Genomic DNA, 16,410 nt, shown 5'->3' with positions numbered 1-16,410 from the left:
AGTGCACCCAGTAATGCTTCATCTCTAAATAAATGTGTTTACCAAGAATATATATATATATATATATATATATATATATATATATATATATATATATATATATATATATATATATATACATATATGTATGTATATGTACATATACACATATATATATATATATATATATATTGTATCTATCTCTCTCTCTCTCTATAAATATATATATATATATATATATATATATATATATATATATATATATATATATATATATATATATATATATATAAATTTCTGACCCTGAAATTTATTTCTGTTCCACACGTGATTGTGTGTTGATTAATTATATATATATATATATATATATATATATATATATATATATATATATATATATATATATATATAAAAATACTCCTTGATATTAAATTTACTTTAACTTGGGATTAACTTACATGAAAGGAAATTATACATGACAAGTACATCTTTTGAGGCCAGTTTTCGAACCTATACATTTTGTGTTTGAAACAGTAGAAATAGCGACTCATCTGGGGAGATGTAAACTGATTTCAACTCTGCTGTACATATTCCTGTCAAATTCACGTACTAATTAGAATGGAAATCAATCATTTTAAGAGTGGCGATGTATAATCAGATGTTTTCGAACAGTGAGGATGTTTTCTGCATTATGACCAACCTAACCCCAATATAACCAAACGGTTGAAGATGGTTTCATAGTGGATCTCCTATTTTCCTTAAAGAGTTTTCTTTTACGAACGTCATTATAATGCCTATAGAAGGCTCCCAGATTTCAAGGAGACCAAAGGAAGAAAGAGAAGCGCAAGGAGCGGTTTAGAGGAAAGATGTTGATCAAATGAAAACGTAACTCCTGTGGTGTAAGGAAGACCGCTAGACTGTGCTAAATTTCCCGGTAACAAGAAAGAATGTCACCAGATACACTGCTTTTGGTCTCGGCTTAAACGGAAGGGAAAATGAGAGCGAGTTGTCTTGGATATCTTTTATTCTTTGTGTCAATATTTTTGAAAAACGGCAGAGTGATTTAGGTGATTTGCATGAAAACGAAGGCGACAGAGAGTGCAGTCGTATATCCTAGCAGAAGACCGAGAAATAAGTTGCTTTCAAAACGTGGAGGTTTGGTAAGAAAAGACTGAAAAACACAAAGGATTACAAATATTGAAGTCGTTAAGAAGCAATAGATAAAATAGGGCTCAAATGCTGTGTAGCTACTGTGTTGAGGATTATAAGTGCACACACGCAGAGGGAAACACAATAGGTGGGTGGTAGGATGAGCAATTAAGGATTAATGAGAGGTAAACAGTATAATCCTATTACATGACAGCAGAAGCACGTTATCAAGGAATGAAAACCAACAGAGGTTCCTTTGTTCAAAGGGGATTAAAAATTATCGGGGGGAGGGGTAAATATTAACAGGGTCTAAAAATTAACAGGGTGTAAAAATTAACAGGGGTAAAGACATTGGGTAAAAATTAACAGGGGTAAAGAATAACGTTGGGTAAAAATTAACAGGGTAAAATTAACAGGGGTAAAAAATAACAAGGGTAGATAATAACCGGGGGTAAAAATTAACAGGGGTAAAAATTAACAGGGGTAAAAAAATTAACGGGGTAAAAAATGACAAAGGGGTAAAAATGAACAGGGCGTGTAAAAATTAACGGGGTAAAAATTGGCATGCGTTAAAATTAACATGGGTAAAAAACAAGGGGTAAAATTAACAGAAGGTAAAAATAACGGGATAAAAAATAACGATGAGTAAAAGTTTACAAGGGGGAAAAATAACGAGGGGTAAAATTTAACGGATAAAAACTTACACGGGGTAAAAATTAACAGGGGTAAAAATCAAGGGGTAAAATTTAACGGATAAAAATTTACACGGAGTAAAAATTAACAGGGGTAAAATTCAAGGGGTAAAATTTAACAGGGATAAGATTTTATACGGGGTAAAAATTAACAATGACAAAAAATAACAAGGGGTAAATAATAATATGGGTTAAAAATTAACAGGGGGTAATTTTTGGGGGTAAACATTAACGGGGTAAAAAATAACGGGTAGAAATTAACAGGGGTAAAAATTACAAGGGGTAAAAATTAGCACTGGGTAAAATTAACAGGGTAAAAAATAACGGCGGTAAAAATTAATAGGACGTAAAAATTAATACAGGTAAAAATAACAGGGGTAAAAAATAACAGGGGGTAAAAATTAACAGGGGGTAAAAATTAACTGGGTAAAAATTAACAGGGTAAAAAATAACGGCGGTAAAAATTAATAGGACGTAAAAATTAATAGAGGTAAAAATAACAGGGGTAAAAAATAACAGGGGGTAAAAATTAACAGGGGGTAAAAATTAACAAGGGGTAAAAAATAAGAGGTACAAAATAATGGGGTAAAAATTTCCGAGGGTAAAAAATAGTGTGGTAAAAATTTACGGGGGGTTAAAATTAACAGGTGGTAAAAAATAACAGTGGGTAAAAATTGACAAGGGGTAAGAAATCGTAGCGGGGTGAAAATAATAGCGGGTAAAAATTAAATAGGGGTTAAAAATGAACATGGTTAAAAAATATCAGGGGTAAAAATTAGCAGGGGGTAAAAATAACAGAGGGGGGAAAATAACAGGGGGTAAAAATTAAAAGGGGATAAATATAACAGGGGGTAAAAATTAACAGGGGATAAAAATTAACAGGGTAAAAATTAACTGGGGTAAAAAATAATCGGTTTAAATTAAAAGGGGGTAAAAATAAGAGGGTAAAAATAAACAGGGGTATAAAATAACAAGGGTAAAAAATAACAGGGGGTAAAAAATAATAGAGGGTGAAAATTAATACGGGGTAAAAAATAAAAGGGTAAATATTATCAGGGGGTAAAAATTAACATGGGGTAAAAAATAAAAGGGGTAAAAATTAGTATGGGTAAAAATTAGTATGGGTAAAAAATAACATGGGGTAAAAAATAACAGGGGTAAAAATTAGTGGGTAAAAAATAACGTGTAAAAATAACAAGGGGTAAAAATTAACGGGGTAAAAATCAACAGGAGTAAAATTTAACAAGGGGTAAAAATGAACAGGGTAAAAATTAACAGGGGGTAAAAAATAAAAAGGAGTAAAAATTAACAGGGGTTGCACTTACCACTAATATTATAATCTTCACTCAATGTAGCAGTTTTGCCAAGTTTCTTAACCTCTCTCTCTCTCTCTCTCTCTCTCTCTCTCTCTCTCTCTCTCTCTCTCTCTCTCTCTCTCTCTCTCTCTCTCTCTCAGATAGACTCTTATTTGTTCAGGAATTCCTCTAAGAAATTGTTCCAAAACAACTAGTTCTTCAAGTTCATCTACAGTTTTAACTTTAGTAGCCTCCAACCGTCGTTTGAAGAATCTTCTCACTTTGTAGGCATAATTCAAGAAAGTCATCTTGTCATCCTTTCTCAAAGATCTGAATCTTTCATTGCAATACTCAGGGGTCATCTGGTAAACTTGTAGCACATTATGTTAGAGTACCTTGTACTCTTTACACTAATCAGCTGATAAGGCTAGATAGGCACTTCTTCCTTTACCAATCAAGACAGTGTAACAAGACTGACCATTTATCTTCTGGCCATCCCATACCCAAAGCCACTTTTTCAAAGTGATTGAAAAGCTCATCTGGAGCATCTTCTGTAAACTTTAGAATTAACTTCTGCACTCTTACCACATCAAATACAGGCTCTTTAAATTATTTAGAACCTTGGGTAGGGTTAGACGATGTTATAGGTAATTTGGAGCGAGCTTCTAATAATTTAATTTCCCTTTCATGTCTTGCTCTTTCTCTTTCTTCTTCTGCTGCTCTTTCTTCTTCTCTTTCTTTCCTTTCTCTTTTCAGTCTGTCTTCTCTTTCTCTTTCTGCCTGTATCTTCAGCTTAATCAAACTTTCCTCTGTTTCTATGCGTCAAAACTCTCCCTCTGCATCACTTTTCTCTTTCCTTCTTTATCTCAGGCTCAGTGTTAGCTTTCAATTCCTATTGCCTATTTATAAATTCTACCTCAGCTACATTCAACAATTCTTTTGCCTATCCTAACTCTCCATCTGTTTTACCAGAGTCCATCAATGCTTGGATTGCAACACATCTGATTTTTGCCTTAATCATACCACTAGACACTACCCCCACAGGCCACTGCTAAAGCAGTCCACTGTGCCTTAGTCAGGTTGGATTCAGATAACTCTCGGATGGATGGAGCTACTAAAAACTCCTGAACATTGAACAGAGCCATTTTCTGTAAGTTATTCAACTAAATGATTCACAATGCAATGCAAAAACAACTATGTGGTCACTCTCCTATCAAAAAATCCCTAACACCACCAGTATCAATCATAAACCAGAGTGATATTTTGTTTTGCTTCCTGGGTCTGGGCACCAAATTCTTTTTGTCACAAAGTGTTCCAAATACCTGGTTATTACACAACTAATCACAGAATTCAAAAATTTACCTGACTTCAGCCAGATATCTGAACTCTCATAACATTTAAAATTATGACTGAATACTCTAAAGACAACAGTGATCCCTTAACTAATCATGTGATAAATCAGACTTAAGTTTATCAAAACTAGTGTGAGGTATCAACATTTAAACAAGAAATATACTAAAGTAAAAGGGTATCACTCCATCAAACAACTTCAACTATCTCCCCAGGTTAGAGTCACATCAGCAAAACTGAAGGAACAAAACATGTTTATCACTAAGCCTTATGCACACAATTAATCCTATCACTGGTGGTTAGTAAATGAAACACTATTGTAAAAACTTTAAATACAGAAATCTATTTTTAAATTTAAAATTCATAATCAGAATTCACAATTTCACTTTTAAAGAAAAAAATTAATATTACTTGAAACGACACAAAATTGAATTAATTCTTGAATTAAATCACCAATGTTAATTTATCAAGAAATTGAATTAATCAAGCAAAATTTTAACTATTAAGAAATACTGAAGATTTGAAAATAAAATCCAAGTAAACGAAAATTAAATCAAGTATGCAATGTTAAACTATTAAGAAACACTTAAAAGATGCTAAGCAAATAAATGTTAAATCACCACTATATAAAATGTGAAAACTATGAGATTGTAAATATACAGAATATGGCCATTGAAGTGTTAAAGTTGCAAAGAACTAAACAAATAATTCAAAAAGAATCAAATAACTTGAATAACATTTAGAACACACAGTTACAACAAACACGAAAATAAAATGCAAAATGTAAACTCACTTGAAATGTATAAATGTAAATTCCCTAATTTATTTAAGTCGTGACTTAAACAGTAAGAATATTACAGTACCTGTAAATTGCAGTTATGGTCGTTACCCGAAATTACCTTAAGTGTTGTGGTGCCACGAAACACTCAGAATTTCACACTTTTGACAAATGCAACCTCTAGATTTCACACGAAAACTTTAACAAACACTAAAGAGTGACTAGTACAAAATCTTTATTTTTATGTTACGAATTGAAAAACCGCATGATATATATATATATATATATATATATATATATATATATATATATATATATATATATATATATATATATGTGTGTGTGTGTGTGTGTGTGTGTGTGTGTGTATGTATGTATATATATGCTGTATATATATATATATATATATATATATATATATATATATATTTTAGTTGATAATAAGTTGTCGTGTGTGTGTGTGTGTGAAGGTGTGTGTGTGTATGTGTGTGTATAAGACGCGGCCCTCGAGCCCACGGGACGACGAACTTATTATCAACTAAAAAGACAGTAACAGAGTGAAAATATATTATTTACAGTTAATGAAACAATTAAAGGACGTTTATCCTGATTGTCTTGAATACGGTGATGATAAAAAGTCATATAAATGAATCCTATCTATATACATATATAGCAAATGTGTGTGTGTTTCATGGAACATTATAGAAAATAAATATATATATATATATATCATATATAGACGTATATATACAGAATAATACGCGTTCATAAATCGATCGAGAAGCTTAATACGTTACTTTTACAGAAAATCGTAATGTGGAGACAAAGCTTTTAACAAAATCTTAAACGCGATCCAGTTTGACAGACCTTTAGTAATTACTAATGATTATAAATTGTGTATGTGATAGTTAAAAAGACGATAGACTATATATTGGTTTTCAGAACGGAACATATATATATTATCTTGATATATCAATATGTATATATCTTTGTGCCATGACATTAGAGAGACAGACAAAACAAAGCGAATAGCAAAACAAAGCATATCCGGTCTTATAATGAAGTGAATCCTATCTATCTACACCCAAAGAGCAAATCTTTCATGGAACATTCTAGAAAAGAAATATGACGTCACTTCCTGTCACATGAGACGTGTTCAGAATAATACGCGTTCATAATCGATCGAGAATAATACGTTACTTTTACAGAAAATCGTATGAGACAAAGCTTTTAACAAAATCTTCACGCGATCAGTACAGACCATAGCTGGCTAATTATAAATTGGCATGCTTATAAAAAAGACGAAGACCCAAAGTTGGTTTTCAGAACGGAACAGCCTATTGTTATCTTGACCTGTCAACACGTTATCTTTCGCCATGACATTCGAAGAAAAACAAAGCGAATAGCAAAACAAAGCATTCGCTATGACAATTACAGAACACAGGTTGCTGGGAGATTAATTGTGTGCTTATATATTACGTTATTATTAAAAGCGTATCATTAATTCTTGTGAAATGTTACATACACTACATACGATATCTCAACAGTCATCATCATTACACAGAACACATGAAAACTAGAAACAGTAAATACATAAAAATATGGAAAGACATACATTTAAAAACAATATCATGAAAATGTATATATATATATATATATATATATATATATATATATATATATATATATATATATATATATATATATATATATATATATATATATAGAGAGAGAGAGAGAGAGAGAGAGAGAGAGAGAGAGAGAGAGAGAGAGAGAGAGAGAGAGAGAGTGTCTAAAAATGTAAGAATTAAAGTCAGCTAACAACGACAAATGAATGAAAAAATGGATTAAAATTCTTAAAGAATTCTAGAAAAAGAACAGTTGATACTTTTTCCTCTAGAAAGACCCTTTGTGTTAATGGCGACAATACGGTGAACAAAACTTTCATGAGAGAAGGAAGTCGAAGAAAAAAAAACCTGCAGAAGACAATTATGTAAAACAGGTTCTCTGGTCAAGTGAACTCTAGTGGCTCTAAAGGTCATTCCGGCTGAAGTCATACGGAACGAGTGAAGATATAATGCTTACACGTGCATTAAAGTTTGTTTATTTAGCAGAGCACAATTCATAACCATATCTCAGCATTTTTCCTAGCGTTCTTACTACAACCTTTGATGTTGCGAATGATTACGCTTCAGTTCGTACAACGTTTGCTGATGGTATTATTTTTCTTTCAAGAACTTCTACTAAATTTTTGCAGAGTTTCCAGCAGAATGTTGTTAATGAAAGGTTGTATAGCGTTTCACATTGGTGATATTAGTCGCGTTAATTCCCCTTCAAGGGCAGTTATTGATTGTACAACGCCTCTTTGAATTCAAGAGAAGATGGGAGCAGTCAGTTAGAATACAGCCAGTTTTGGATTTCATTTCATGTTAGGCAGTGTTGCTTGCACAGAGACGAATTTTGTCAGTTCCTAATCTCCAACAACATATTCATACTTTACTCTCAGTGGTGGATAGACAATTTGAAAAAAATACTGAAATGGAAGAGGTCTCAACATCCATGAAGTGAGAGAGTGAGTGCAAAGGATAGAAGTGTATTTTCAAGGAGTTGGACTTAATGGGAAAGCGCAACTAGTGATGTGGAGGTTATCTGAACACGGGGGTTCTTCCAACATTCAGCAAATAAATTATGAATGGTCAGAGATCATTATGGCTGCATTTATCGGGAGCCACCTTTCTTAAGGGAAACTGCTTAAAGTTGGAAAATGTGAGTACACACACATATATATATATATATATATATATATATATATATATATATATATATATATATATATGTATATGTATACACTGAACACAAATTTTTTATATATACATTATATATATATATATATATATATATATATATATATATATATATATATATATATATATATATATATATATACATATATATATGAACACAAACTATTTTCACCTTTCAACATACATTCATACTTGATATAGATATATATATATATATATACAGGTATATATGTATATATGTACAGCTGTATGTATATGTATATATATGTGATATATATATATATATATATATATATATATATATATATATATATATATATATATATATATATATATAACGTAAGAGAAACCTGAAAGCCAAGTTAACAACAGTTCACGATATCGTCTTAAAAACAAAATATATACAATATGACTGAAAAAATGGATTTCGTCTCAAGATCCAGAACGCAAGAAATAGTAAATCCCCAGTCCATTTAGTTAATTGACGTCTTACGAGAAAGAAGAGGGGAACCTATTTAAGGGTTTATCTAAAGTATAAGATTTACCTTGTCCCTAGTACTTAAATTCTTCGTGCCTAATGTATGAAGATTCGTAATTCAAGTGTATGCAGAGAGAAAATACGCTAATAGTTTTAGTTTGCTGTAAAAGAAAACTATTGTGCCGGCTTTGCCTGTCCGTTCACTCTTAGATCTTAAAACTACTGATCATCAACCCTCCAGTCATCAAACATACCAAATTGCAGCTCTCTAGCCTTAGTAGTTTTTTTTTTTTATCTAAGGTTAAAGTTAGCCATAATCGTGCATCTGGCAGCGATATAGGACAAGCCACTACCAGGCCGTGGTTAAAGATTCGTGGGCCGCGGCTCACTCAGCATTATTCCGAGACCACCGAAAGATAGATCTATTTTCGGTGGCCTTGATTATACGCTGTACAGAAAACTCGAATGCGCTGAAGAAACTTCTGCGCATATTTTACTTGTTTTTTTCTCTCTCTCTCTCTCTCTCTCTCTCTCTCTCTCTCTCTCTCTCTTTCTTTGTTTACACGAAGTGAAACAATATTCTCTGTCCATTCCTCGTATTCCACTCACTGGAATACGAGGAATAGACAGAGAATATTGTTTCACTTCGTGTAAACAGAGAGAGAGAGAGAGAGAGAGAGAGAGAGAGTAAAAAATGCGCCGAAGTTTCTTCAGCGCATTCGAATTTTCAAATATTATCGAAAGTATTGATTCAGTTATTTGAAACCTGTTGCTTAAGAGACAGCATAAAAAGTAACAGCTGTTTTAATATTTGTAGAATTAAAAATTATAACCAGGTGTAAAACCCAAATATTGTTTACTATTCGTATTATTCGTTTAATAGTAAATGAATCGTATACTCCCCAGCGTTACCATTTAAGATTAAAGCAAAACAAAAGAAAGAAAATATACATTTGTTTTTTCTTCCATAATACATTAATCTTATACTCATAAAACTTTACCGTTTAAAATTAAAGCAAAAAAAAAAATATATATATATATATATATATATATATATATATATATATATATATATATATATATATATATATATATATACGGTTTTCAGTAATTATATTAAAACCTGACAAAAGGCACGAAAAAGGTACAGCAGAAAATTCTTTTCAAAAAACTATTTAATGCATATATTCAACAAATTCAAAACAACTGCATTATTCGTCAATATCATTATGTCATTGCATTATTGCATATCAATAAGTAAACTTTTAGTCATTTCTCTATTTTAGTTAGTTAACGGATTTCACAATGTATCATCGTATCTCTTTAGATAAAAAAAAAGTTAATGAAAATTTGGAGTGCCAAAATCTATGCAAAGCTCACCAGTGAATTTTTAACTTCCTTGTCTACCGCACACTGCTTACAGACCATCCCACTTATTACCGAAGCAATCAACCTAATCCCCGGAGATGGGAAGAAGCCACGGGAAAGCTATTTTCTCTCATAAAATAAAGGCCAACATTACTTCGGCGTTTTAAGTTCCTGCACTCCGAGAGGAGGGGAGGGGAGGGGGAGTGCAGACTCTGATTTACGATGGAGGTGACAGCATCGTTAATTTCCAGAGACCAACAGACTTCGGGCCCTTGTTGCCGTAAGTCTCACGAGAAAGTTCCCAGGAATTTGTTTCCGCAAGTTTTCACTTTCAAGTAAACTTGCCGATCTTATTTTCCACAGTGTTGCGCTTGCGGAGATTTTGTTTCCTGGTTTTTCTTGTGGAGTGATTCCTGCCTCAGGATCCGTGGCTTTTGTTTCCTGGTTTTTCTTGTGGAGTGATTCCTGCCTCAGAATCCGTGGCTTTTGTTTCCTGGTTTTTCTTGTGGAGTGATTCCTGCCTCAGAATCCGTGGCTTTTGTTTCCTGGTTTTTCTTGTGGAGTGATTCCTGCCTCAGGATCCGTGGCTTTTGTTTCCTGGTTTTTCTTGTGGAGTGATTCCTGCCTCAGGATCCGTGGCTTTTGTTTCCTGGTTTTTCTTGTGGAGTGATTCCTGCCTCAGAATCCGCGGCTTCAGTATTAACTGGTTTTTTCTTATGGACCTAAAGTGTCCGATTTTACCAGTTATAAGGCCTCAGGCAACATACTTCAAAACTTTTCCGTGGCATCTTGTTTGGCAACTGGTTTTTCTTGTGGGGAGTGATTACCTGCAGCCTCAGGATCCGTGGCTTTTGTTTCATATTTTTCTTAATTAAAGTGATTCCTGCCTCAGGATCCTGTGTTTTAATATTTTTGTTTCACTATGTTGTTTTATTCTTCATATGTGTGAACTTTGTAGGCATAGGCCTACGACTGTTACAAGTTGAACTATTAGTCTTATTAACATCATCCGTGACTTTTGTAAAAAGATTTTCCTGGTTTTAATTAAATTTTTGACTACTTGTGGAACTAGTGATTGAACTAGACTGCCTATTTTTGTAATACAGGATCCGTGGCTTTTGTTTCCTGGTTTTCTTGTGGAGGATTCCTGCCTCAGGAATATCCTAATTTTGGCTTTTATCTAAGTTTCTGGAATTAAAATTTTTCAACATTAATTTAGTTAATGCTAAATGTGAAGAATACCATGCTCATCAGTGGAGAATGTCTCTCCTCCAAAAGATGACTCGTACAGAAATCATCGGCCACTGGGTTATATTATCTCTATTCTTTGTGTTTCGCTGATATGAAGTGTTTCTTGACAGGAGCATGATGAAATAATATCTTGGTCTTTCTTGCCTGTTGGATGGTGCAATTGTTCTCTCTTTATAGCAACATCGGTTGTCTGATCCGTGGCAACAATGGGGTTGTCCTCCAGTTTTTTTTGTTTCCTGGTTTTTACATGGTTGTTTTATTTACGAGTGAACAATATCTACAATAGAAACATTAGTCTTATGCAAGCTAATGATTGTGGCGCGTCTTAGTCTGTTGCCCATCTTATCGGTGCACGTGAAGAGAGTTTTTCTTGCCTGAATGTGAGTCACACGATAACATACGACGTTATGAGATTTTTTCTTTTTGTTTTTGACAACGATAATGGTTGAATTCTTTCTTTCTTTATTTATAATGGGTTTATGGTTTCAATATTATTTTATTATCAATAAGCTTTTCTCCGAAAATGTTTCTTCTTTGATTTTCCCAATCATCTGAAATTTTTATAAGGTCATTTTTCGTAATATATTTTTTAGCCATTCTTTTTTATATTGAAACCCTTATACTAAGAACAAATTACTGTTAGGTGAACGAGATGAACATGTTCAAACATTTTTGAATGAGCCCCAGAGTTAAGAAATCCTTTACTAATAAAAAACTCAAAAATAAAATAACATTAGGAATTAAGGTATTCGATTTTCTTGCCCTTTGCCGAATAAAAGTAAAATATATGACAGTCTAGGCTCACTAAACCTACATTTAGAGTCATATGAAACAGAATAAATGTGAATGTGCCAGAGACTGTACAAAGCAGGTAAAATAGTGAAATTTTAATTTTGGTTAATGGTTAAAATCTCAATGCGTTCGTCATAACTGAATTGTTTTTTTCATTAGTGCATTTATTCGTACACCAGAATAACTGTGATTGCACCAAGCACTGTACAAAGCAGGCAAAATAATTAAACCTGAATTTTGCTTCCTGGCTAAAATCTCGATGCATTCGGCATAATCGAATTATTTTCTTCATTAGTCCGTTCCATTCATAGGAGAGAATTCTTGAGAAATTATTGTTCTAGGTATGAAAAAGATACATCAGAAACTTCTTTTAAAAAACCAGTTAATATATATATATATATATATATTCAACAAATTCAAAACAACCGCATTGTTTGCCAGTATCATTATATCATTGCATTATTGCATATTAAAAAGTAAACTTTTAATCATTTCCTTATGTACGTAGTTAAAGAATTCCACGAAGTATCATCGTATCTCTTTAGATAAAAAAAAGGCAATGAAAATGTGGATTGCCAAATTCTTTGCAAAGCTCACCAGTGCATTTGTAACTTCCTAGTCTTCATTCAAAATTAACACCATATTCAGATATCAAACTTAAAAACCAAAATCGGGATGATGGAAAGCGTATTTGGTTTTCAAAATGGGCCTTTGGTGTCTCCAGGGAACCAATTCGAAAACGGGTTAGGAAATAAATCAAACAGGTCGTAAAAGTCACATTTGTGTGACGCATCCCCAAAACGCCTTCAGCATACATAAATTGTGACGTTCCAGCGTTCGGCTTTTACCAAGAGTCATCGTAAGGGGCCTATTCTTCGGAAATTTTATGCTTCTTTTATACCAGATTTCAGTGTTCACGCTGATGCTAAGATTTCCGGTATACTAAGATACAAGTTTGTTTTTGACAAATGCCATAATAGCTTTCATTGCGGTTTAACCAAAGTACAAAAGCCTGGGGTCGTTTTTATAAGAATTTAATGATGATTAATTTTCTGATTTATTCAGTATTTTATATTCTGAAAACCACCCTGTTTCAAAATGGCTCTTCAATTAAAATAAGCCACGTTAAAAGCAATAACTGAGAGAGAGAGAGAGAGAGAGAGAGAGAGAGAGAGAGAGAGAGAGAGAGAGAGAGAGATTCTGTGTAAGTTAACAAAGTTTTATTCATTCTTGTGGTAACTTTTTCTTCAAGGGAAGAAACCTTATCCAAATGCCCTCAGGTCCCATCTCTCTCTTCAAACGCTCACCGCAATCACAGAGGGACCTAAGGTCCACATTGCCATCAGATTTTAATATTCTTAATGTCTCCTTTCATCTCAGACTCCCAAAGACGACAAGAGAATGGGCAGGTTTCTAGATCTCTTCCCTCTGAGATGCATTCAAGGATGGAGGCACTTAGGAGTTTTCGAGTTAACAAAGCCTTTGTGCTTGAAAAGGAAGAGAATTGGGGTAAGAGTGAAGTAATTGACAATAATGAGCATTCAGTTAGACTGTGAATTAATTTTGAATTTAAACAGTTTGTAAGGTTAAGATAGAAGAGATTTCTTTGAACACAAGAACTTATGTTGGTTTTCATTCCCTGTTGTTTTTTACCCGTGTTATTTTTTGCCCCATGTTATTTTTTATCTTATTTTTTACCCACTTATTTTTACCCCCTGTTATTTTTTTACCCCTTTTATTTATTATCCCCCGTTTTTTAATCTCTGTTATTTTTTATTCCTGTCATTTCTTACCCCCGGTTATTTTTACCATGTTTTTTTTTACCCCAGTTATTTTTTACCAACAGTTATTTTTTACCCTTGTTATTTTTTACCACTGTTATTTTTTACCCAATGCTATTTTTTACCCCTGTTATTTTTTACCCAATGCCATTTTTACCCTTATTATTTTTTACCCCTTGTTATTTTTTACACCCTGTTGTTTTTTACCACTGTCATTTTTTACCACTATTTTTTTACCACTGTTATTTTTACATCCTGTTATATTTGTCACTCCTATTATTTTTACCAGTTTTACCTTGTTATTTTTTACCCTGCTATTTTTTTACCATTGTTATTTTAACCCCTGTTATTTTTTACCCCTACTATTTTTAACCCTGTTATTTTTTTATCCCAGTTATTTTTACCCCTATTTTTTTTACCCTGTCATTTTTTACCCCTGTTATTTTTAACCACTGTTATTTTTTACCCCTGTTATTTTTACCCCTGTTGTTTTTTACCCCTGCAGTATTTTACCACCTGTTATTTTTTACCAACTGTTAATTTTTATCCCCTGATAATTTTACCCCCTGTTATTTTTTACACCTTGTTCATTTTTACCCCTGTTATTTTTTACCCCGTTATTTTTTAACCCCCGTTAATTTTTACCCAGTTATTTTATTTTTTTTACCCCCTGTTAATTTTTACATATTGTTATTTTTTTTACCCCTTATTATTTTTTACCCCTGTTAGTTTTTACCCCTGTTATGTTTTACCGCCTGTTAATTTTTACCCTTGTCAATTGTTACACCCTGTTATTTTTTGCCCACTGTCATTTATTACCCCCTGTTGTCTTTTACTCCTTGTTATTTTTTACCCCCTGTGAACTTTTACACCAGTTATTTTTACCCCCTGTTATTTGTTACACTTGTTAATTTTTACCCCTGTTATTTTTACCCCCTGTTAATTCTTTTCTCCCTGTTATTTTTACCCCATGTAAAGTTTTAGCCCTGTTATTATTCATCCACTGTTATATTGTACCCCCTGTTTTTTTCAGTGTTTTTTTACCCCTGTTACTTTTACCCCTATTATTTTCTTCCATTATTTTTACCTATTCTTTTACCCTGTTATTTTTACCGTTATTTTTACCTATATTTTTACCTGTTCTTTTTACCCACTTTTTTTACCCCTGTTATTTTTCCACCGTTATTTTTACCCCCGTCTTTTACCCACTTTTTTTAGCCCTTGTTATATTTTACCCTCTTATTTTTTTACCCCGTGTTATTTTTTACACCCGGTTTTTTTACCCGTTATTTTTCCCCCCCGTTTTTATCTCCTGTTTTTTACCCGTTATTTTTTACCGCATGTTTTTTAACCTGTGTTATTTTTTACACCCTGCTATTTTTTACTCTTTTTTTTTTAACCCCGGTCGCTTTTTACCCCCTGTTTTTTACTTCTGTAATTTTTACCTCTCTTTTTTTACCAACTGTTATTTTTACCCCTTATTATTTTGCCCCCCTGTTTCTTTTGTCCCTGAGTTTTTACCCCTGTTATTTTATCTCGTTATTTTTTTACTACTGGTTTTTTACCCCTCTGTTATTTTTACCCTTTATTTTTGCCCCTATTTTTTTACCATATATTTATTTTTTCGTTTTTACTCCTTGTTATTTTTTACCCCCTGTTATTTTTTACCCCTGGTATTTTTACCCCTTGTTTTTTACCCCTGTCATTTTACCCCCTTTTTTACCGCCTGTTATTTTTTACAATGTTATTTTTTACCCTCTGTATTTTTAACCCTTGTTATTTTTTACATCTTTTTTTACCCCCTGTTATTTTTTACCAACTGCTTTATTACCTCCTGTTATCTTTTACAAACTGTTTTATTACCTCCTGTTATTTTTTACCAACTGTTTTATTACCTCCTGTTATTTTTTACCAACTGTTTTATTACCTCCTGTTATTTTTACCCCCAGTTTTTTTTACCCCTGTTATTTTTTACCCCTCTTATTTTTGACTCCTGTTATTTTTTACACCCTTTTATCTTTACCCCTATTATTTTTACCCCTGTTATTTTTTAACCCCTGTTATTTTTTACACCGTGTTATTTTTACCCTTGTTATTCTTTACCTATGTAAACCAACTTTAGACGCATTCATAACTCTGAGGTGATAAATTGAGCATATATCCCAAGACTCCTAATGGCACCAGCCGGTGGACAACCCAGGTGACAAGTCAAGTATGATTTCCACGTCTTAAAGAGAGAAGAAGGCACTTGGCGCTGTAAAGCCAACATGCAACGGTAATAAAAGACTAGGTAGTTTCGGGGCAAAAGCGCGAGTTCCAAGGAATTTAGCGAAATTGCCCTAAGTTGAGCCGTTTCCTCCCGAGCCAGACTGACGGGGATGCCAATTTGCATGCATTTTACGTAGCTTCTTCGCAACGTGATATGTAATAAAGATAAATAATTCCCCAGATATCTTTAAGATATCTCCTTTCTTTTCAAAGATTTTTCTTAGAATCAGATCTATGATGGTGGATAAGGCATTTGGATGCTGCAGGTAATGGGTTTATTATACTTGGATTGTAACCGAGTGGTTTCAGAGAGCAGTTATTAGGAATGTTTCATCAAATCTTAAAAAAAAAAATAGTGCAAAATAGATTAGTGATGGACAAATCTTGGCTGCCGGTACCTGTACCACTTTTACTTCTAACACTCT

This window comes from Macrobrachium rosenbergii, chromosome 8 (assembly GCF_040412425.1).
Source record: "Macrobrachium rosenbergii isolate ZJJX-2024 chromosome 8, ASM4041242v1, whole genome shotgun sequence".
Taxonomy (NCBI): domain Eukaryota; kingdom Metazoa; phylum Arthropoda; class Malacostraca; order Decapoda; family Palaemonidae; genus Macrobrachium; species Macrobrachium rosenbergii.
The sequence above is the reverse complement of the archived record's forward strand: the minus strand, read 5'-3'. Positions refer to the sequence as shown.